At 41.4% G+C, this 23,048-nt stretch overlaps 1 protein-coding gene across 1 annotated transcript in view; it reads right to left on the reverse strand.

The window, feature by feature from the left end:
* LOC107510538 (ubiquitin-like protein 7) overlaps positions 1–23,048 on the reverse strand; it is a 57,557-nt gene that overhangs the window by 19,408 nt on the left and 15,101 nt on the right. The gene's annotated exons all lie outside the window — the stretch shown is intronic.

A 23,048-nucleotide genomic window follows, 5' to 3' on the forward strand; every position in this document is an offset into this window, starting at 1 on the left:
TCAGTGTAAGGTGAGAACAGACACCCCTTATGGTGAGGTTAGGGATGGTGGCAATGATTCAGGACACCAATAGCTTTCTCTAAAAACCTTTGACCTTCTTTCTTTTTTGGTGTCTCCAACACTTTGTAGGCCAGAGATGGGTAGTAAACTAAGGGTAAAAAATTGTTTCTCTACAATCTCTGGCTGCAAATCCTGTATTAGTGGATTTATATCTAACTCTGAATATGACTTTATTGTTTTGGAGTCTCAGCCACACTGAGACTAACTGAGGTTCATTTAAACATCCTGTGTATAACATATCTCTGGAAGTATATGTATAGAACAGGTAATATTGATTACCTTTGGTGGGAAGTGTGTTGGCTCGGGGAAGCTGTGGGAGGGAAAAGTTTTCACATACACTTTTTTGAACTGTTTTCATTTTGAACTGTATGTATGTAGCACCTATTCAAGAAATTTAAATTAAAAAAAACATACCTTCTAAATGTATTAACGTCCACTATATAATAGACCACTTTCTAAATATTAAGAAAAATGAGCTTTATATTCTGGTGTAGAAAAATCTCAAAGATGTTAGGTAAGAAAAGGAAGTTACAGAATACTGCATAATATGTCTATATACATACAATGAAGTTATGCATATTTTTAATATGTGAGGAACATTTCCAGGAAACTTTATCAGGGTCGGCTAAAACATGCTGAAGTAACACATTGAACTTGAACTATCTGTCACTTACCACAGCCAAGGCTGATATTTCTTGTGTATATGCATGTCCAATGTGAGATGGGCTACCCTTCAGAGCTGCTCTTCTTCATGTGGTGACTTAGGAATCCAGGCTGTTCCCACCTCACGGCTCCCTCCACCATCTAAAGCCATCACCTTCACAATTGCTACAGCAAGGCAAGAGAGAGTTAGGGAGTTGTACCCTAGCACTAAATGCTTTGGCCCAGGAAGGCACATATCACTTCTGTTCATAGCCCTTAAGCCATAACTATATTCACAGGTCCAGCTTCACTGCAAGGCAGGGTAGGAAATATTGTCATCCTTCAGATCCAGGAATAAGAATGTGAAATAGGTTTTAGGTATCATGTGCCACAGTCTGTGCTACAAGGACACACAAAAAAAAGGTAACAGAAGGAAGGAGTCTAAGGATCTGATCTCAAAAGACACTGTTTATTATATTCGCTATGTTGTTTTGATTTTTAAAAACCACTGAGGAATAAGATACAGTGTAAAAATATCTCCCCACATGATACTTATTAATTACAAATGGACAAAGAATAACTTCATTTACTTTTTAAAGAATAACTTTATAATGGAAAAGCTGGCGGATACCACCTTAACCTAGGGATCAGAGTTAACATCACCAGTAATGAGACGAATCGATACCATGTGCCTCCTGATTTAATGAACTGAGAAGAACAGAACATTATATTTGTGACATCCCTGCCACAAAAATTTAATCATGAGGAAAAAAACCGATAAACCTAAATTGACAGTACAAAATATCTGGCTTGTACTCTTCAAGCAACAAGGTAAAGGTAGGCAAAGAAAGACTAAGGTATTATTCCAGATTCAAGGAAACTCAAGACTTGTCAATTAAATGCAATATGTGATCCTGAACTGAAAAAAAAATATGTTTGTTCTTTGTTTTAAAGAACATTATTGAGACAGTGTATGATATCTGAATAAGGGTTTTAGATTAGATAGTATTATTGTATCAATGCTATTTTTTTTGGATTTTATAATCGTGTTATGTTTTGGATTCAAAAGAATGATTTCTTGTTATAATAAACCAGAAATACAAGATTCCACTGAAACTAGAACAGTTGACAAAATACAGTTGAACTTAACCAAACCTTCAAGAGAAATAACAAGAGGGTCAGATAAAATCAATGTATGGAGAACCCCAAGATTGGTTTGTGACAAACATAAGGAAAATAGCATTCATCATGGCTATCTTCTATCCCTGCCCCAGCAAGTGTCTGTCATCATTCTCCCATCCCTATCCCTTTCGAAGCATCTGCTGAACCACATGGCTTTTCCCTCTCTATTTCAGGTAAAAGCCAATGCAACAGTACTCCTTTGGAATTGATACAAACCCAAGGGGAAAGTTTATAAATCTTATTCCAGAGTAGAAGTATGCACATACCTAACCCTATTGTGGTATTTTTATGAAAGAGAATGTTCTTGTTTTAGGAAACACATACTCTAATATTTAGGACTAAAAGGGTATAATATTTGCAGTTTACTCTTAAATGGTTCAGGAAATAATTATGTATTTATATTATATATTATACATTATATAAACAGAATTTATATTTGCAATACATATATTCGACGATGGACAATTATCAAGAATACACATATACGCACAAGTGTTTGTGTATGAGAGATAGGAGAAAATGTTGTATATGTAATTTGTGGCAAGTCATAGAAGGGTCCTTTGGGTTCTGGCACAAACCCAGGCTATCTGCAGTACAGAATTAAACACCCTTTGAAAAATATATATACATACTATAATATTAAAATTCAATAAGAAAAAAACCAGACTACTCAATTAAGAAAAGGGCAAAACACATAAACAAGCACTTCACAAAAGAGAATATGCAACTGACTGATAAACATGAATAGTTTTCAACCTTAGTCATCAAGGAAAGAAAAATTAAAACCACAATATCAAAAATTAAAATGGCTGATGATATCTTGTTGTTGAGGACGTAAAAAAACTGGAACACTCATTCAATGCTCCTGAGAAGTTAAATTGGTACAACCAATTTGTGGCAGTTCCTAGTAAAACTAAATATACATAACTCAGCAATTTAACTCCTGGGTATATATCCTCAGAAATGCAGACCTGAGAATACCACAAGACACAAACAAAAATAATCATAGTAGCCCTATTCATAATAGCTAAAACCTGTAAACAACTTTTAAGTGTCTATTAGTGTTACAACAGATAAACAAATTGGGATGCGATCATACAATGGAATACTCAGAAGGCTATTCTGCTTGAGGTCATGCCCTTCCAGGGGTAGTTTGCATCTGGTGACTGACCAAAGTTGAGAGATAAGGACCAGCCCTGTAGACTTGATGTTGGACAACTGTAATGGGACTTCTCACTCCAGAGTGACCTGCTGATGGGCTGAGACTTGGTTGAGTCCTTGGCACAGGTTGACTTTCCTTCTGCATAGTCCTGCTTTTGCATCCTTCTTTCACAGGTGTGGATCTCTAATATGGAGGTGGGATTAAAAGACTCGGGGAAGTGGGTCAATGTGATACTCTGCAGTATCCATAGTACTGGAATGCATTATGGATAACCAGAAGACCTGCCAGGTAAGATTGTTATGGAAAGGCCCAGAAGACCATAGCTTATTTACCAAGACCATAAAGAATTTGCTGGTATGAGGCCTGCCAGAATCGCTAAAGAGTTAAGTGGTAACTCTCTTCCGTAGACCAAGGCTGATGATAAAAGAGAGACTGTTACTGAAATTGGTTTACTGATAGCAATGGGGATAATCGGACCCTGAAACAATAAAGGTCAAGTGGTCATGCTTAACTCCCAGAAGGTAAGGAATGTTAATTATCATAATGGCTGGTAAGGCTGGAGTGGCAGCCAGGAGGACCTGGCCCATAGAAAGTTATGGAGATGGTTAATAGAGCAAAACATCCCTAGAGGCAAAATAGATGGACAATTGTCAAGGTACTACTTCAGAAGAAATTAAGGATAAGTAACTGGAAGACTAAAGGCAATAGCCCCAATAAAAGTCATAATCCCTTGCTCAATGCCCCTACTTGAGTCAGTTTTTAGACCTGGAATCCCATGACTGATGAGGTGGCCAGGTCCCTAGGAGGAAGGACACTCAGCACTATAGCAAAAATACATGGCAATGATTCCCCTAGCCCTTTCCCAAAGAGACCTATGGCCATTTATTTGGGTAACTACACTGGGAAAAGGGGACTACCTGGGAATATTAAGGTCTTTAGACACAGGATCCGCGTTGACATTTATACTGGAGACTTGAAGTGTCATCTGCCCCCTTCCATTGGAACTGAAGGCACATGGGAGCCAGGTAATAAATGGAATCCAGTCTTAGATTTGGCTTATTTTGGTCCGCTGGGTCCTTAGACCCACTTGGTAGTCATTTCCCAATCCCTGAGTACGTGTAATTGGGATTGGCTTTCCCCTGGGGGTCAACATAGAAAAGTACTGGGAGTAGGGTAACAGAGAATAGTTTCATCCTTAAGGATCTAGAAGATGCAGGATGGCAGTTTTCATTGTCCTCATTTAATTCACCATTCTCACCCTTGCAGAGCTCACATGGATCCTGGGGGGTGACTATAGCCTACCACAAGCTCAACCAGGTACTATCGCCCTGGTCACAGCAGTTGTGCCAGATGTGGTATCTTTGCCAGAGAGGTCACTTTGGTTTCAGGTATGCGCTATACAACCACTGATTTGGAAAATGTGTTCTTTTCTATTCCAATCAGAAAAAAGGGGTCAGAAAAAATTTGCATTTACATGGAATGGACAATGATATATATTTACAGTTCTCCTCAGAGCTATTTCTCCTACCCTATGTCATAATATAGCCTGAATACTTTTTGACTGTCTGGACACACTGCAGTGTATCGCATTGATCTATCGCATTGATGGCACTACATTAATGGGCCAAGTGAACAAGAGTGGGTAGTACTCTGGTGGCCTTGGTAAGATGCATGTGCTCCAGAGAGAGCTCTGTGAAGATGCAAGATCTTTGACATGCATAAAATTTTTAGGAGTCCAGCTGTCAGGGGTATAACAACTCCCCTCCAAATTAAGAACAAATTATTGTCATCTTACTTCTACCACAAAGAAAGCAGCACATCATCTAGTGGGCCTCTTCAGGTTCTAGAGTCAGCATATGACACACCTAAGGAGACTGCTCCAGTCTATGGCATCAAAGGCTGATGGGTTTTACTGAGGCCTAATGCAGGTCCAGAGCACACTGCATCTCTTCCATCCTAAAAGGGCCAACGGTTCACTCACATGAAAAGACATATTCCAGGTATGGGTTGCCTTTCCTGCTCATGGGGTCTCAGCCAGTACCATTCACTGAGGGCTTATGGAGTATTTGATACACTGTCATAGGATCCCACATAACTGTAGCAGACCAGGGCCCACATTACAACACAGGAATTGCGGGAGTAGGCCCATGACCATGGTATTAAAGGTCATATCCTATGTTGTACCTGATGCAAGAAGATGCTGGCCTGGCAGCATGTTGGAGCAGTCTGCTAATAGCACAGCTGAATAGAGGCAATACTCCACAAGGATGGAGTGCTGTTCTCCAGGACACAGAATACACATATGCTGGAATGGATAATATAGACTACTGGTATGGGTGATAAAAAAAATTGGCTTTCCATGCCCAATACTCCTTTTTTTTTTAGAAATACAAAAATCGTTCTTTCTATAAGCTGACAATTATTTTGTATTACAGTATGTATACATGTACACAAAAATGTAAATTTGAATTGTACCTGTGCAATTTTGTTTTATGTTCCCCCCCGCCATTGTATTAGGGGTTAAAAAAAGATTTTCTCCCTTTCTTTTTATTTTGAAATAATTCTAAACTTACAAAAAATTGTAAGACTAGTGCAAAGAACATTTTTGTCCTGAGCCATTTAAGAGTATGTTGCCAGCAAGAGTATGTTGCCCTGTCAATCACTTTTCTGTGTATATTTTCTACAAACAACAACATTCTCTTACCTAAGTACAACACAGCCATTAAAACCAGGACACTGTCAATTATACTTCAACCTAATCCACAGACCCCATTCAAGTTTCACCAACTATCCCAACGATGTTCTTGCAAAAGAATCCAACCCGGGATCACACCTTACTTTTGGTTTTCATCCCTCTTTAGTTTCTTTAGTCTGGAGCATATCCTCCATCTTTGTTTGACCTTCATGACCGCTTTTAATGACAAGCTAGTTGTTTTCCAGAAGTCCCTCGATCTGGGCTGCCTACTGTATCCTCATGTCCAGATTCCAAGTAATGCACTTTGGCATGTGATTCTGTGTTATGTGTTCTTCCACTCGTAACTTATCAGGTGGGCCACAATTTCAACTTGTTGCATTACTTGTGATGTTAACTTTGATTACTTGTTTATTTGATTTAGATGCTCTCTGCCAGTCCAGTCTTCTTAACACTCAGAATCTAAGATCTTGGTGCTAAGTGGGCTCCTTGCTTTAGGGTGTCACTGCTTCCAGTCACTTGGAAGACAGATCTAGAGAATATATGTTTTATACACACATACACACATACACTTACACATACATCATTACCTACTTATATTGAATGAAAACCATTCCTACTCCAATGCAACATCACAGGGTTTTCCTAATTTCTCCATTACTATATTTGTCCTTTTATTCTGATACTGAGAAACCTGGCTCCCATTATCTCGTTGTCCTCAAAATACTGCATTTACTTATTTGATCAATCCCTTTGTATCTTCTGTGTTGCCACCGTCCTGTGCCTGCCTCTTCATCTGGCTTGGACTCTGACGTTTCCTGCTGAGCAGCTACTGCCGCGTCCCCATTCCCTTGTGGAAACCCACCTTGTGCTTGGGCTCCCACACCTCACTCTCAACCACTACCAATTCCCCTCTTCCCGCATGGACTCTCTCCTCAGTCTGCCTGGGCTCAGCCATGAAATGGGATATTTTAAAGGAAAGGAATTCAGAATGTGCACTATAAATTCTGACTTGATGAAATCAGTCATATGCCTTCCTAGAGGCACGAGGACAAAATTAACAATATTTGAAATTTTTTTAGGGTTCTAAAAGTACCAACTACATTTCAGCATTTAATCTACCCGGCACTTATTTTTTTATAAGTGGTATAAAATGGGGGCCCAATTTTTTTCCTGGTAATTAATACCAATACCATTTATTATATAATCATCCTTTTCCCACTGAATTAAAATTTCACCTTTCATGTGTTATATTCTTTTAAAGGGATAGCTAGTCCTAGATTTTCTAGTCTGTCACACTGGTTCATTCATCTATTCCTATGCCAATAACATGGATTTTATTATGGTAGCTTTATAGTGTCATACGATATCTGGTGAGTCACGTGAATCCACAGGTACTTGTATTTTTTTCAAAGGAACAGTTTAATCCAATTAATATGGAATCTGTGGGGATTAATTTTATACAAATTTGTGGAGTTGATCTTTTTGTGACATCGAATTTTGATATACAAGAGTGAAACAACGAAGGCCATAGAAAGCCTGTTCATTGTTCAGATCTTGCTTTATTTACCCAAGAAATATTTTTGAGCACCTACTACATACTAAGCACTATTCGAGATGCTTGGGACACAGCTGTGAACAAAACAGACAAGGTTTTTGTCATTTTAAAGTCTATGTTTTAGTAGGGGGACACAGGTAATAAATATATAATATACATAAAACAAGTAAATAGGCAATGCAATATGTCAGATGGTGTTAAATGCTATGGAAAAAAATTAATCCAGTCAAGAGGGATGTGGTATGGTGGAAAGGAGGCTGTATTTTTTATTTAGAGTGACGAGGTAATAAGACATTTGAGCATAGCTGTGAAGGAGCAACCCATGTGTTCCGGGTAGAAGAGAGAACAAATGCAAGGGGTGAGCATGCTTGCTGTGTTACACTTACAGAGGAAGAGCAAGCAGCCCAGTGTGGCTACAATGGAGTGAGTAAAGGGTAGATGAGTCACGGTGTGGGGGTAGTGAGGACTTTAGCTTTAACTCTGAGTAATAAGGAAAGTTACTCCCAAGTTTTGAGCAGAGGAGTAATTTGATATGATGAAGGTTTTAAAATATCATTCTGGTGGACAGGAGTGGAAGAGGGGAGACCAATTAGGAATCTCTTAGGATAGTTTTTGCCTGAGATGATGGTTTGGATCAGGATGGTGGAGGTGGGACAAGTAGAGCACTTTGATCGACCTAGCTGAAGTGCCACTATTGACCACTAGAGGGAAGTAGATATAGGTCCTGGTGAGGCTGCGCTGTGACAGACGGTATTTTCTTTATCTATCCATAACGGTAGATTTTGAAATCTACCTACATTATAGCCATCACTCCCTCTTTGCTACTAGAACTTAGGTTTTATTTTGGACCGTGGTGCACCTAGCCTCAAAGGATGAATCATGAAGGTATAAACACCATCTCTATCCCCATGATGTCAGTCTTCTAATGTCATAACCTTCCTTTCCTTCCTAGACCCTCCAATCTCTCCATCAGCCTCTCCTCCTATACACGTGCATACATCGACTAATGTATTAAGGTAGTCTGGGAAAACAGGTTTGTTAAGTATGACTAGGAACTTCCTTCTTTGCCATTATTTCTTATGGGAACAGTGCCTTTTACATCCCTAGCGTTGAATGAAAATAAACATTTTTAAAAATTCAATTCATTACATGTAAAAAATTTTGAGACATACAAGAGTCTGAAGAGGAATTTTCATTAAAGCTAATCAGCTTTTGTTCTGCTTCTGTAAATATGCTTGCCTTAAAGGCTCATTTACCTTTGCTCTACAAATGTAACTGTTTTGTACCCCTTAGCAGCTCCCACCCTTCTCCACATAATGTCACCAATGTTACTACTTGCAACAATAGCAACTCCTGCTGTTGGTAACGGTCCGAGTTCAAATCAACCAATCAGCTTGTGTAAAAAGTTTATATATAAGGAATGTTGCAACTAAGCTGGGGGGGGGGGCAGATCTTCAGAGCACTAGCTCCTCCGGGACTGCTCATAATAAACCTGAATTCTCCAACTTTCCAACTTACTGCTTGTTTTTTCACTGGTCTGATTTTGGAGCCTTTCCGCAACATTTTTGGAGACCTCAGCGAGATTCCAAACACGCCTTCCCCTTGAGCTGCCGGACCAGTGGGTTGGCCAAAGCGAGGTGGAGGGGATCAAAGATGACTCAGGAGGCATACCTGAGTATTTTGGGTTCTCTTTCAGATCAGTGCCCTGACTCCTGGGACTGCTGAGCCCCAAACCGAACTCATAGGAGGGACGGACCAACTTACCAGAAAAAACAACAGGGAAAGGTACCAAGGTAAGATCGATCCCAGGATCAGCCCCCATTCAGGTTCTGTCTGTTGGATGGAAGAGGAGTTTGATCGCCTCCTAGTCTTCAGTAAAAAGACATGGGTTAGGGTCTTCCTGGTGGTGGAAGACATCAAAGTCTCCAAAAGTGGGAGTGGAGACATCAGAGTCTCCCCAGTGGGGAAAGCATCAGGTTAGAGCCAGAGGCCTTACATAAAGGGGGTAAGCACAGTTCTAGCCTGATGTATGAATGAATGAATGAATGAATGAGTGGCTTGGTTGACTTGATCAGTCAGGTACGAGTTTGTAACTCCATGGCTGGGCACCCTTTAAGGTCCACAAAGGCTACGGAGTTTATGTGGGCTCATTCTTCATTTCCGTGGTGAATGGCATACGGTCCAGGGTGGGTTCAGACTAGCGTCCGATCGTAAGTCACAAAGCTGAGTCTGCTATAGCTAAGCGTCACCTAAGTTCCTTTGGGACATGGCCAGATGAGCATCTGAATGGTCTCTTTGGAGGGGGCACCCACCCTTGTTTTACTTTGCGTCACCTTGCGTCACCGTCACAAAGTGGAGTGGGTTTGGTCAACACTAAGTAAGGTGGGCAGCTCAATCACCCTCCGGAGGGCAACCAAGCGCCCTCCACAAGTTAGACAGAGCGACTACTTGCTCTCCAGTGGACGGGTTAAGGAATGGTGGGAGGTTGTATGAAAGAGAGTGAGTACCGAATGACTGAGACATGGCCTTTCCAAGAAGCATGAGTTGAGCCCCAATCCGCGGTTCCGTGGTGAACCTCATACGGTTTATGGTGGCCTCACTGATCTCTGAGAGGAGTCTACTCCTGTGATCCGGGTTGGGGGTTTATACCAACCTACCAATGCTAAGAGGCTCCTGAAATCTCCGCAAGGGTAGCTGCTGAGACAGAGGAAGCGAGTAGCGTCCCCTCCAAATTTTCCTCGACCCTATCCTCCACCCCTTCATGTGGCATGATTGTTATCTGTCGTGGGAGGCACAAGAGGTATCTCTGATCTATATGGTGGAAAGGAAAGTGTTTTTGGAGACAGAAAGTGTAAGGTTTGGAGACTTATTTTGAAGGAAATGGAAGGAAAGTTGTTTGCCTTAAAGTTAGTTATTGCCGAATGAGTGAAAAGAGGCAAACTGAGGGAATAAAGTGTGAGAGAAGGTTTGTGAAGGGAAATCCTGAGACGAAATTTTATGTGGAATAAAGTTGGAAATTTAAGTGCCAAAAGTAAGCTGATACAAAAAATTAGAATTGTGTTTTATGTTTCTTAGACTATTGGTCTGATACTAATGTTATGAAAAGGTTTTCTGAGTAGAAAACAAGGATTCTGCACTTCATTGAAAATAATTTCAGTGTTTTATGCTGCCTTAACCAGGTTTATGGGACTTTAGAGAATATACAAACACCGGCCTCTGTGCCCAATTTTCAAAGCAAGCTCCCTGCAAATATCGGGGCAGGGGAGGTTCTGCTAAGCCAATTGTCTTAGATTGTTTATGGAAACTTTTAAGAAAGGTTTCTCAGAGAATTATGGGGTCAAGCTGATCCTAAGAAAGCTTCGTACTCTTCATGAGCTTGAATGGCCTGCCTTCAGGGTAAGTTGGCCCTCGGAAGGAACCCTAGACCTCTCCACAGTGAGGGCAGTATATCAGGTAGTGACAGGGACTCCTGGATATGCAGACTATTTTCTGTACGTAGACACATGGCTTCAGACCACTACTGTAGTGCTCCCTTGGGTCTGGTTTGGCATGAATAGGCAGGGACAGAGTAAGGCAAGAAAAAAACAAGAAGGTGCCAGCAAAATTAATCCACCAAGGGAACCTGAGAAAGAACTTATTTCTTCCCACCACCATACATCTCAGCAGCACTGTCAGTCCCCGTGTAGCTACTGGGCCTGCAATGCCGGACAGACCTCCGCCATCAGTGTTTTCACCACCCTGACCCATCCCCAAGCCCAGGTCCGGCACCATGCCCTCTGTCAGGTTCAAATTTGACTCCTCAAACCACTCCACCTGCGTCTCTACCTGGCCAATGTCTCACAAGGAGATGCAGACCTGGCTTCAGGGCCAGCTCTACAGTATGTCCCTAGTCCGTGACTCCTCCACTGCCCCAGGAACTATGTGTTGTCCATGTCCAATAATTCGCGAGTCTCCCATTACATCATCAACTCGCTATCCAACAATTGCTTTAAGATTGGGAAGCTGGAATTTGGCCACTTGCCGTCCCTGCAAGACTCACTACCTAAACACCACCACCCTGATGGAGCCTGTGCCCAGGTATCTAAGTACGTCGGAATATGTACGGACTCTCTCTGACTTTCCTGGAAATAATGCTGAAGACCTGCCCTTTAAGAAGGGTGAGATCCTAGTGATAATCGAGAAGCCCAAAGAACAGCAGTGGAGTGCCCGGAACAAGGAAGGCCACGTTGGGCTGATTCCCATCCCATTTGTTAAAAAGCTTGTGAGATCCTCACCACATGGAAAACATGAAAAGTCCAAATTAAAAGTAAAGGCTGAGGTGAGGAACTCAACAAATATTTCAAAAATGAGAGATACTCCAGTGGCCAGAGGAGTTGCCCACAGAGTTCTATCTATAAGAGACTATGTGAGGCGTTCTGGGTGTATATTCCTTTAGACCCCAAAGCGCAAGAGAACCAGCACATGGTCAACGCGGCATTTGTGACCTAGTCCTTCACTGACATTTGTGGCAAGCTTCAAAAATTAGAGGGCTTTGCTGGGATGAATAGCTCACAGCTATTAGAGGTCGTGAACGAGGTGTTTGTAAGCTGCAGCCAGGGGGCCCAAAAGGTAACTGACAGACAGATGAAACAGAAGATATCCCTGTCGGCAGCTGCACTTGGGGAACCCAGGTCCAGTACAACTGACTGCTGTTCACCCATGGAAGAAAGAAACCAGAAGGAGACCCCTACTTTGCTATAACCAATGTACCTACTGCAAAGAGGCTAGCCACTGGAAGAACGAGTGCTCTTATCATAGGGGAACACCAAAGAATTTAAGATACCAACATGAGCCAGTCATCCAAGAGCTCATCAGCCGGGCCAAGGAACAATCAGACTAGGAATGACCAGGCTCCCTGATCCTAGGCCCCCAGGAGCCTACGGTCACAATAAGAGTAGGGGGGCAATCAATAACTTTTATAGTGAACACTCAATAAATACATCAAGAAAGAAGTCAGTGAGTTCTTAAGGGCAGCCAGATTCTGTTGAATCTGGATACCCAGTTTCTCTGAGATTACCAAGCCACCGTGTGTTTGGGATTCCAGACAAGAAAAAGCATTCGGAGACATAAAGAGACTCTAACCAACACCCCAGCATTAGGACTACTGGACGTGACATGGGACTGAAACCTTTTTGGGGGTCTACACACACACCAACAGTTGGGCCAAGGAAACACCCAATTGCATATTTATCCAAATGGCCAGATTTGGTGGCTCTGGGATGACTGCCATGCCCCTGGGCCTAGGCCTCTATGGAAATCCTGCTCAGAGAAGTGGGTAACCTTACCCTGGGATAAAATATAAACGTAAAGGTTCCCCAAGTAGTGAATGATCAGGAACATAAATGGCTGACCAACACCAGAATAACTCACTATCAGGGAAAGTTGAATGCATGAGCCAGACCCTCATAACCACACTAGTTAAGTTTTGTATGCACCCCAAGGCCTGTGACTACTATCCTCTAGACCTCCTCCACTGATAAGGAAGTTAGAAGGAGACCCTAGGTTAATAATAGACTTAGAGATGTCCCAACACCTTCAGACCTTAGGAAGGATCTTCTGCCACATCACCCAGGGAATTTTAGAAAGAGCCCCTATTCCTTTTGGGAACTGAGTCCATCCCTTTCAGCCAAGAGATGAAGTATGGGTTAAAGATCGGAAGAAGGAGCCGCTCCAGCCAAGTTGGACAGGTTCTTTCTTACATTGTTATATTAGCAACTCCTGCTGCCATTAAAGTTGCTTTCTTCACACTTGAGTGAAGAGGACAGCGTCTCCAGAAGAATAGAAGACTTGGGCTGTGGAACCTCTTCCTGATCAGCCACGCTGAATCATGTTCCGGAGGCAGCAGAAATCCACCTGAGATCATCGGCCCTGATCTGGCCACACTAGAAGCTGGCCAGTCTACGCACAGCAGAAGCTCGAAGATCAACCACCAGCTCCTGCAGAAACTCCGTTGTGGATGGCGTAGATGGATCCCACCAACCCTTGTAAGTTGACCCTGAGAAAGATAACATGCTCTGCTCCAGCCCACCAACCAGAAGCTGGCAGGTCCACGCACGGCCGAAGCCTGAGGAATTTCATCAAGGGGCTCCTTATAATTGGACACTGGAGAGGGAGGGAAATTAGGGCAGAGGACTGTGAGCTATGTATTCATGTCACCAAAGGAGATCAAAGAATTTCTACTACTTTAATTTTCTATAGCTACTATGAATGCCAGGGAACTCAGAAAGGGACCTGTACCTATAACCAGACTCGATATTCAATATGAAACCCAAGAAGTAATCAACCTTATGTATTTTGCAACCCAAATGACCCTCCCACTGAAACAATTTTTGAAATACGGGTAGCTTTGAGGGACTACACGGGAGGATGGACAGATGGACCCATGTTGGCCCAGACTAGAATAAAGGAAAATACAAGTCGGATAACCTTAAGGTTTGATGCTTGTGCTGCTATGAGTCAGGGCCAATGGGAAGAAGGCAGATCCTGCAGATCTCTCAGCTGGGAAGAAAACTACAGGACAGAAGAAAAGTATATATGTCCCCACAGTTCCTCATGTGGTACTAGTTGTGTCTATTGGTCATGTGTCCAATGGGCTACTTGGGAAGAAGACACCACAAGTGAGAAAGAGATGTATTTAAGAAAAGGGATAGCTTTATCAAACTGCACCACACATATGTGTAATCCATTAGAATTAATCACGACCAACCCCTTGAATCCCCATTGGAATTCTGGAGAAGTATTAACACTTGACATCGATGGAATGGAGCTAAATCCTTATGTTCCAATTCATATTAGAGGCCAAGTACTAGACTATCTAGCTCAAGCCTATCAGGTTTATAAGTCCTTCTACAAGGAAGTAACTGAGCCCTAATCCCCACCACCACAATCAATCAAAAACATATTTTTCAGAATGGCTGAAGGAATGGCTCACTCCCTAAATGTCACTTCCTGCTATGTATGTAGGGGAACTCTAGAGGGGGATAGGTGGCATGGGAAGCTACTGAATTAGTTCTCACCCACGCAATGCCAGCTATAACGACCCCACATACTTCAAATGATGGTCAATGGATTTTAAAACACACTATTGTAGGACAATACTGCCTGGCCAGAAGTGGAGGAAATCTCATAAAGTCACTTGGAAACTTGATTTGCTTAGGCCGATGATATTATAATGCCACCTCAAAATGAAGCATGCGGTAGGGGGGCAGGAAAGAGAGAAATCCATTGGACAGATTCCTAGAGCTGAGTAGAGCCTGGCATAACCCAGGCAGGGCCCCAAACTGAATAGCCCCACGTGGGCTTTACTGGATTTGTGGAAACAAGGTCTGTATCCGCCTCCCCAAAAATTGGGAGGGGAGCTGTATAATTGGCATGATAAAACCCTCCTTTTTCCTCTTTTCTCTTAAAACAGAGGAACTGCTTGGTCACCTGGTCCTACTACCCTTACAACAGGTAAAAAGAGAACTTCAAATAGGAGACTGGAAGGCTGATGAGTGTGGCCCCCAGAATGAATAATCCCATACTATGGACCCACCACTTGGGCAAAAGGTGGATTTGGGGAATACCATACCCCCATTTACATGTTAAACCGAATTATCCGACTGTAAGCAGTTTTAGAGATCATTACTAACAAGACTGGGAGAGCCCTGACCCTTCTTGCCCATCAACAGACTCAGATGAGAAATACCATCTACCAGAACAGGTTGGCACTAGATTACCTATTAGCAGCAGAAGGAGATGTATGTGAGAAATTGAATCTCATCAACTGTTGTATACAAATAAATGACCAGGGACAGGCAGTTGAGGACCTTGTCAAACAAATGACAAAACTGGCACATGTGCCCGTGCAAGTATCACACAGATGGGACCCTGATATCCTCTTTGGAGGTTGGTTTTCTACCCTCAGGGGCTTTAAGACCTTAGATGGAGTAGTACTCCTCCTTCTCACCGCCTGCCTCCTTCTGCCATGCCTGTTGCCTCTTGTCTGGTCGATTACCTCCCTCATAGAAGCTGTAGTGGAGAGAAAGACTGCAGCAAAGATCCTTATGCAGTGAAATTATCAGTCCCTAGTCCAGGGAAGTCAAGAAGGAAACCATGAGTTTGATACTCTATGAAAATTTAAATGGGCATCAAAAGGGGGAATGAAGAGGAATTTTCATTAAAAGCTAATCAGCTTTTGTTCTGCTTCTGTAAATATGCTTTCTGTAAAGGCTCACTTGTCTTTACTCAACAAATGTAGCTGTTTTGTACCCCTTAGCAGCTCCCACACTCTGCAACACTTTGCAGCTACCCATAACCCATAGCAACTCTGCCCTTCTCCACACAATGTTACCAATGTTAATACGTGCAACCATAAAAACTCCTGTTTGTAATGGTCTGAATTCAGATCAACCAATCAGCTTGTGTAAAAAGCCTGTATATAAGGAATGTTGCAACTGAGCTCACTCCCAGATCTTCAGAGCATTAGCTTTCTGGGATCGGGTATAATAAACCTGAATTCTCCAACTCTCTGAGTTACTGCTTGTTTTCTCTCTGGTCTGATTTTGGAGCTTTTCCAAAACAAGTCCACAGCAGCACTGTCCAATAAAACTATACTATGAGCCACATATGTAATTTTAAATTTTAAGTTACAAATATAACCAATTTTTTTTTAAGGTAAAAAGTAACAAGTTGAAATTTAGGCTAATAACATTTTATTTAATCCAATATATCAAAAATATTATTTCAAAATGTAATCAATATAAAGTATACTTAGTGAGATACTTTAAATTCCCTTTTTTCATACTAAGTCTTCAAAATTTAGTGGGTGTTTTACATTTACAAGTCATCTCAATTTGGACTGGCCACATTTCAAGTGCTCAATACCCACATGTGGCTAGTGTCCATAGTATTGGATAATGAAGGTTTACAGAGTGAGGAAGAGCATCTTATCATCCATCCCAGTACTCATTCTTCCCTTTCTTTCTTGATAGACTTCCCCATATTTAACAATGCACATGAAAGCCCAGCCGAAGACACCATTTTCGAACCTCCCTAAGAGTTATGTGTAGCCACGTGTATCCTTTTCAATTGCAGTCTAACCACCTACCACAAACTTAAGAGTTGAAAACAATCTCAGAATTTACTATCTCCGAATTCCATAGATCGGAAGCCTGGGTTTGGCTTGGTATCCTGCTCAAGGTCATACAAGGCTGAAATCAAGGTGTTCACTGGGCTGGGCTCTTGTCTGGCAGCTCTAGGGAAGAAACTGCTCCTAAACTCACTCAATTGCTGGCAGAATCCAGTTCTTCGTGACTATGAATCTGAGGTCCCATTTCCTTTCTGTGAGCTGGGGACTGCTCTCTGCTTCTAGAGGCTTTCCGGACTCCTTCTCCTGCAGGCCCCTCCATCTTTAAAGCAGCACCAGTACAGCAGGTACTTCTCATGCTTTGAGTCTCTGTGACTTCACTTTCTGCCCACCAGTCAAGAAAAAAGTGCTTTTACAGGGCTTGTGATTAAATTTGGCCCACCTGGATAGCCTTCCTTTTGCCATATAATGTGAACAGAGGAGTGAGATCATACCCATGTCAGAGGTGAAGGAATTGTACAAGAGCAAGGGACATTGGGGGCATCCTTAGAATTTGGCCTACTATACCATGTGACTAAATTCTGGTCAACGGGAAGTTAAGGGCAACTCTATTCTTCCATTTGCTCAGGCTAACATTTTGGGTGTCATCCTGTTCTCTTGCTTTTCCTCACACCTCATTGGTCAGTAAGCATATTCTGTCAGCTCAACTTCCAAAATACACTCAGAATTCACCTCTTCTCATCACCTCCCACTGCCCTGTCTTAGGCCAGCCATCAACATCTCTCACATGGATTATTGCAGTCATCTCCTAACAGGCTCGCCCTCAGCAATCTGTTCTCAATACAGTAGTCCCCCCTTATCCATGGGGAATACTTTCCAAGACCCCTAGGGAATTCCTGAAACTGTGGATCATACTGAATCCTATATTTACTATGCTTTTCCTATACATACATACTTACGATAAAGTACAATTTAAAAATTAGATATGGTAAGAGATTACAATAACTAATAATAAAATAGAAGAATTATAACAATATACTGTGATAATAGGTATGTAAATGTAGTCTTTCTCTGATAATTGATTGATAACCAAAATGGCTACTAAGTGACTAACAGGTGAGGATATATAGTGTAGAGACACTGGACAAAGGTATGATTGACGTCCTGAATGGGAAAAAGTGGGATGGCATGAGATTTCACCAGGTGCTAGAACATCACAAGGTCCAGATGGATTCACAAGAGAAACTATCAAACCTTTAAACCTTAGAATATTCCAGAGTATGGAAGAGGGAAAAACCCACATAATTTTTAAAAACCACGTACATTCTAAGGAAAACAAGAGGAAAAATTAGCCTTTAACAATTATTCATATATTTACCATTTTCAATGCTCTCCATTCTTTCCTGAATATCCAAGTTTCCAACTAGTTCCAGGTAAGAAAAGAATAAATAACTAAAAAAGACAGAGGAGTGACACCCGTAACCAGAAAGCAAAGCTTTTCCAGATATTTTTACAGTTTTGCTTATGTTTCACTGGCCAGAAAAATTTTTCCCCAACAAATTCAAGGTTCTGCTAGTAAAGCAGGAAAGGATAATGGTTATTAGGTAGAAAGAAGGCAGTGACCACCACAATCCACCCTCTTGGCTATCCATCTGCCATGTATGAAATCTATTCTCCCCCTAATGGGGACAGTTCCGAAGTCTCATGTGGATACTGCATCCATCTCAAAAGCCAGAACCTCTAGCCAATATGCAGTTCCATTCACCCTATAAGATGAATCCTCACAGTCCAGTAACCTACTAACTAAAAAGCAAGTTGTCCTTCCCCAACATATCCCATATACAATAGCACTGAAGGTGCAAAACAAAACTTCCATATAGGAAAGAGAAGAATGGGAAGCACATCAAAGCTATTGCAAATATCAGATCCACAAGAAATTCCAGATTCTGCCAGATAGGAGAGGCCAGGATCCCTCCGTGACAGTTAGCAATTCCCTTATTCAGTCAGCTCACTCTCTGGGACGAACTCCTTTTTCAATGGTGCTGCAGTCCAGGTTCCACCTTTTTTTTTTAGATAACTTTCCTGTGTCTGAGTAACCACAGCCAAAGCATATCTGTCTCTATCTATCTATCTATCTATCTATCTATCTATCTATCTATCTATCTATCTATCTATCTATCTCCACCTATATATCTACATCTACATCTACATCTATCTATCTACCTATCCATCCATCCACCCATCCATTCATCCATAGTCTTTGAACCTGAAAATTCTCCTCTATGACCTTTGGCCTCTGTCCTCTTATTTCTCTAGTCTTCAGCTTAATGTTTCTGACTTGAGACAATTGGGAACAAAAGGTTCTAGTGGGGAGAGAACACTTCGCAGACCTCACTTCCTGTGTTGAGTGGTAATTTCTAAAGAAAGGATCTTAGGAAAGGCTCAGGACTTCAGTCTTATCTTCTCAGGTTCTGCTTGGCAGCCACCACTCCTATTTGGAGAGCGGAAGCAATTATCTTCTCTAGCACTGCCAATCTCCAAATTATGAGATCCTCATTTAAAGTAGATTTTCAAGCTGTAGGCAGAAGGTGTTTTCCTTCGTGCAGTGGTACCTCCTTCCCTTTTTTCTTCAGCCTGGATAACTCTAGTTCATTGGTCTCTTTCAGGATTTTGTTGCAAGTGGCAAGAAGCACCAGCATGTGTCAACATACTGAATTATTCGAGCTATTTTTCCTAACACTACAGACTTGATAGGCCTGTGGAGTGTCTCCCATAGAAGAGCAGATTGACTAAATGTTTCACCACAGCATAATGAGGTTCTCAGCATTCAAGTATGTAATGTTTAGACCCTCATGACCCCAAACTCCATCTCTACCACTTAAAAAAGTCCATATTGCAGATAATACTACTTGCAGTATCCTTCTGTGTACTGAATTCTTTATCTCATAAGATTGGATTTGGCTGCATTTAATGGAAACACAACAAAGTGGCTAAGCCAATAAGGGATTTACTTTTCACATGTTAGGAGGAGTCTGGGATAGGCAGTCTAGGACTGGTGCAGCTGCTCAAGAAATCAGGCTCCTAGCTTCTTCTGCCATCCTTAGTGTGTCGTTTGTCTTCACGATCACGACTTGGCTTAACTCTTCTGGATATTGTGCAGGCTTTGTAGGCGGGAGGAAAAGATGGGGGAAGGCAGAATGCATGTGCCAATTGAGTCTTCTCTCTCTCTCTCTTTTTTTAAATCATGAAACCAATCACTTTTTCAGAAGCACCACCCAGTGACTTTATTGGTCATGTTGCCATCCTTAGCTCCAGGGGAGTATGGGGACATGAATATTTTTAAACTATGAATAAAATTGGGGTTTTGCAAGTAATGAAAAAGAGGAGAATAGATATTGGATAGTTAATTGGTCTATCAGACCAATGCAGTCTAATATAAGAAAAGAAATTTCTCCGCTCAAGTAACAAAAGTCCAGAGGTTGATCCAACGGCTCAATGAAATCCTCAAGTATCCAGTTTTTCTTCAGCTCTCCATTCTGCCTTCCCCCCACGTCAAACTAATCTGAGGCTGATCTCGTCGTGGTTCTCAGATGGTTCCTGGGGCTATATGTTTTCTTATTCACTCTGAATAGGAAATACAAAGTATCAGGATCCCAGCATTTCCAATTAGCATGTTCAGTCCAACACTAGGCTCAGAGCATTAAATGTGCTGATTGGCTTGGTCCAGGTTGTGAGCTCCAAACCTAGATCTAAGATAGAACCATCCCAGGTACTACGTGAATCAGATCCCCAAATAGAAAGTACAGTCTGTTGAAAAGGGGCCAAGGGACCTCTGGAAAGTAAGGTGGGGGAAATGGATTATAGGAATACAACCAATAAACGTCCTCTAGAATAGCTGAAGAAGTTGATCAGAAGAGGGATTAGTTAGCACTGGAAACACTGAAAAAGATAGTCTCTGAAATGACACTGGCAGTGTTCATCTGAGCACTGCTAGAGCAGAGGGAGGCCTGGCCCAAGGTCATATCCTGTCCAGTTCCAGTGAAGATCCATTTTTACTGTGAGGGTCTTGGAAACACTCTTGTTTTTCCAAGCCCCTTTCTCCCATTCTCATGCTCTTATTCTAGCTTACCATGTAGACTTCTGATTATATTTGACTTCCTAAGTTGTTTTCTTATAGGGAGGGTGACTTAATCAGAGACTTGCTTGGTTTATAGTACGGCTATAACAGCATTCTGATTTTTACATTTGTGACTCATATTCTCTGCAAAAGCTCTTTTCTGAGCCCATGTGACTGAGAACCAGATCCTGAAATCCTGGTGTTTCCAGTATATCTGACAACTTGCAAGTCTATGAGCAACCAGACAATGGGTTTCCTTTGATGCCATGTGTCCAAACCATTACCTACTTCTGGGGTATTGATTTGACCTTTATAAAGTTCAGTGTCTTATGCTAGAACTCCACTATATCCTTCCTGATGTTGATAAGGCCAGGTTTGAGCTGATGCACATTTTTATTTTATCTTCAGGATCTCTTATTGTGAGCCTCATGACCTGCCTAGCTGCCATTCTGATCCTACAATAGAAGAGTCTGCGGAACACAATTTGAGTTTTTCTTACATAAGAAGATATTTCACAAAAGAAGATATCCAAATGAAAATGTACTTATGCTCATTAGTCATAAGGAATATGTAAATTAAAACCAAAATGAGATACTACTATATACCTATCAGAATGACTAAAAGAGACTGAAAATACCAAGTGTTGACAACGATGTGGATAAAGTAAGACTCTCATACACTTCTATAAATTGTATTAATTGGTACAACTACTTGGGAAGTCTGTTAGGCAATATGTATTAAGCTGAATATATACTTAGCCTATATTCTGACAGTTCTACTTCTATCTATGTATAAGGCAGAAAGTATACATATGTTTATCAAATGTAAGAATATTTATTGCAGCATTATTCTTAATAGTTCAAACTGAAATATAAACCAAATGTACATCAACAAAGAACAAATAAATCCATTGTGTTATATCTATACCATGCCAGACTATACAGAAATGAAAATGTAGGAACTACTGCTATTTACAACTTGGAAGAATCTCATTAATATAATATTGAGTGGAAAAAGCCAGACACAAAAGACTGCGTATGGTTTGATTCCATTTAGAAGAAGTTCAAGAGCAGACAAAACTAATCCATGGTGTTAGAAGTCAACATAATGGTTACTTTGGGAGGAGGAGATGGGCAATAACTGTGACGGAGCATGCAAGGTGCTACAGAGATGTTATTAATATTCTAATTTTTGATCTGGGTGGTAATTATATAGATGTGTTCACTTTGTGAAAATTCATCAGGTTGTACAATTATAATTTGCACATTTTTCTTGGCTGGGCCCACTCCCATGTCTATAGGTCATCTGACAGCTAACTGAGGCTGGCCTCTGCTGGGGTGTTTCAGGGGATCCAGCTCTACAACATGTGTCTGCTGTCCTCCAGCAGGCTAGCCCAGGAATGTTCTCACAGTGATGGCAGAGGTGCAAAAAGACAGCTCCAATGTTCAAGTCCATTTCAAGCCTCTACTTCCATCATATATGTTAACATTCCATTGGTCAAAGCAAGTCACATGGTGGAAGATAGCCTCAAGAGGTGGACAAGTTACTCCACTCATGGTGAGACGGCACTGCACAGTGGCATGGCTAAGGGCATAGACACAGGGAGAGTGATGAATTGAGTCATCAACACAAGTTACCACAGTGTAAGAGAAAGAAAAATGAAGTTAATGACAACACTGTGAAACATATACAATTGAAAGTACAGAGAGCTTTGAGGGCACAGAAAAGGGTACATTTCACATTTTATCTAGTATTAATATTATTCATGGAAAAATGTATGCATGGATATACCCTCTTCCAGACTATGAACTTCTTGTATATGCTTCATTTTCATATTTTCCACAGCTCCTGGCATAATGCCTTGCGTAAAGTAGACACTTGAACATTTGTGAAGCAAGTGTCCAGCCATAGGGGTAGTAATCTCCTCTGTCCATTATTATTTCAGGGTTCAGGAGGAGGAAGAGACCCACATATGCAGCAATACGTATCTATATATTTAATAATCATTTCAGTGAACTTATAATCTCCATTTATGGAATAGCCCTCAGTCAAGTGAAGGGTTGGAGGAGTTCCAGCACAGTGTTGAATCCGTGGGATCATTCAGATTTTGATATGTCCTCTTTTTGGCGGTGGAGGGAGGGGGAGTCGTCTATGTTTTTCCTTTCATTGTGGTAAAATATACATAACTTGACATTTACCATTTTAATCATTTTTAAGTATACAGTTTAGCGGCATTAAATACATTAATATTATCATGCAACCATCACCACCATCCTTCTTTAGATGTTTATTATCATCATCCCAAACTGAAATTCTGTCCCCACTAATCAGTAGCTCCCCACTTCCCTGTTCCTCCAGTCCCCGACAGCCACCATTCCACCTTCTGTCTCTATGAATCTGACTACTCCAGCTATCTCATATAGGTGGAATTACATGGTACTTATCTTTTTGTGACTGGTTTAGTTCATTTAGCATAATGTCCTCAAGTTTCATCCATGTTATAGCCTATGTCAGAATTTCTTTCCTTTT

Source organism: Rousettus aegyptiacus, unplaced genomic scaffold (genome assembly GCF_014176215.1).
Source record: "Rousettus aegyptiacus isolate mRouAeg1 unplaced genomic scaffold, mRouAeg1.p scaffold_m13_p_3, whole genome shotgun sequence".
In the NCBI taxonomy this organism is placed as follows: domain Eukaryota; kingdom Metazoa; phylum Chordata; class Mammalia; order Chiroptera; family Pteropodidae; genus Rousettus; species Rousettus aegyptiacus.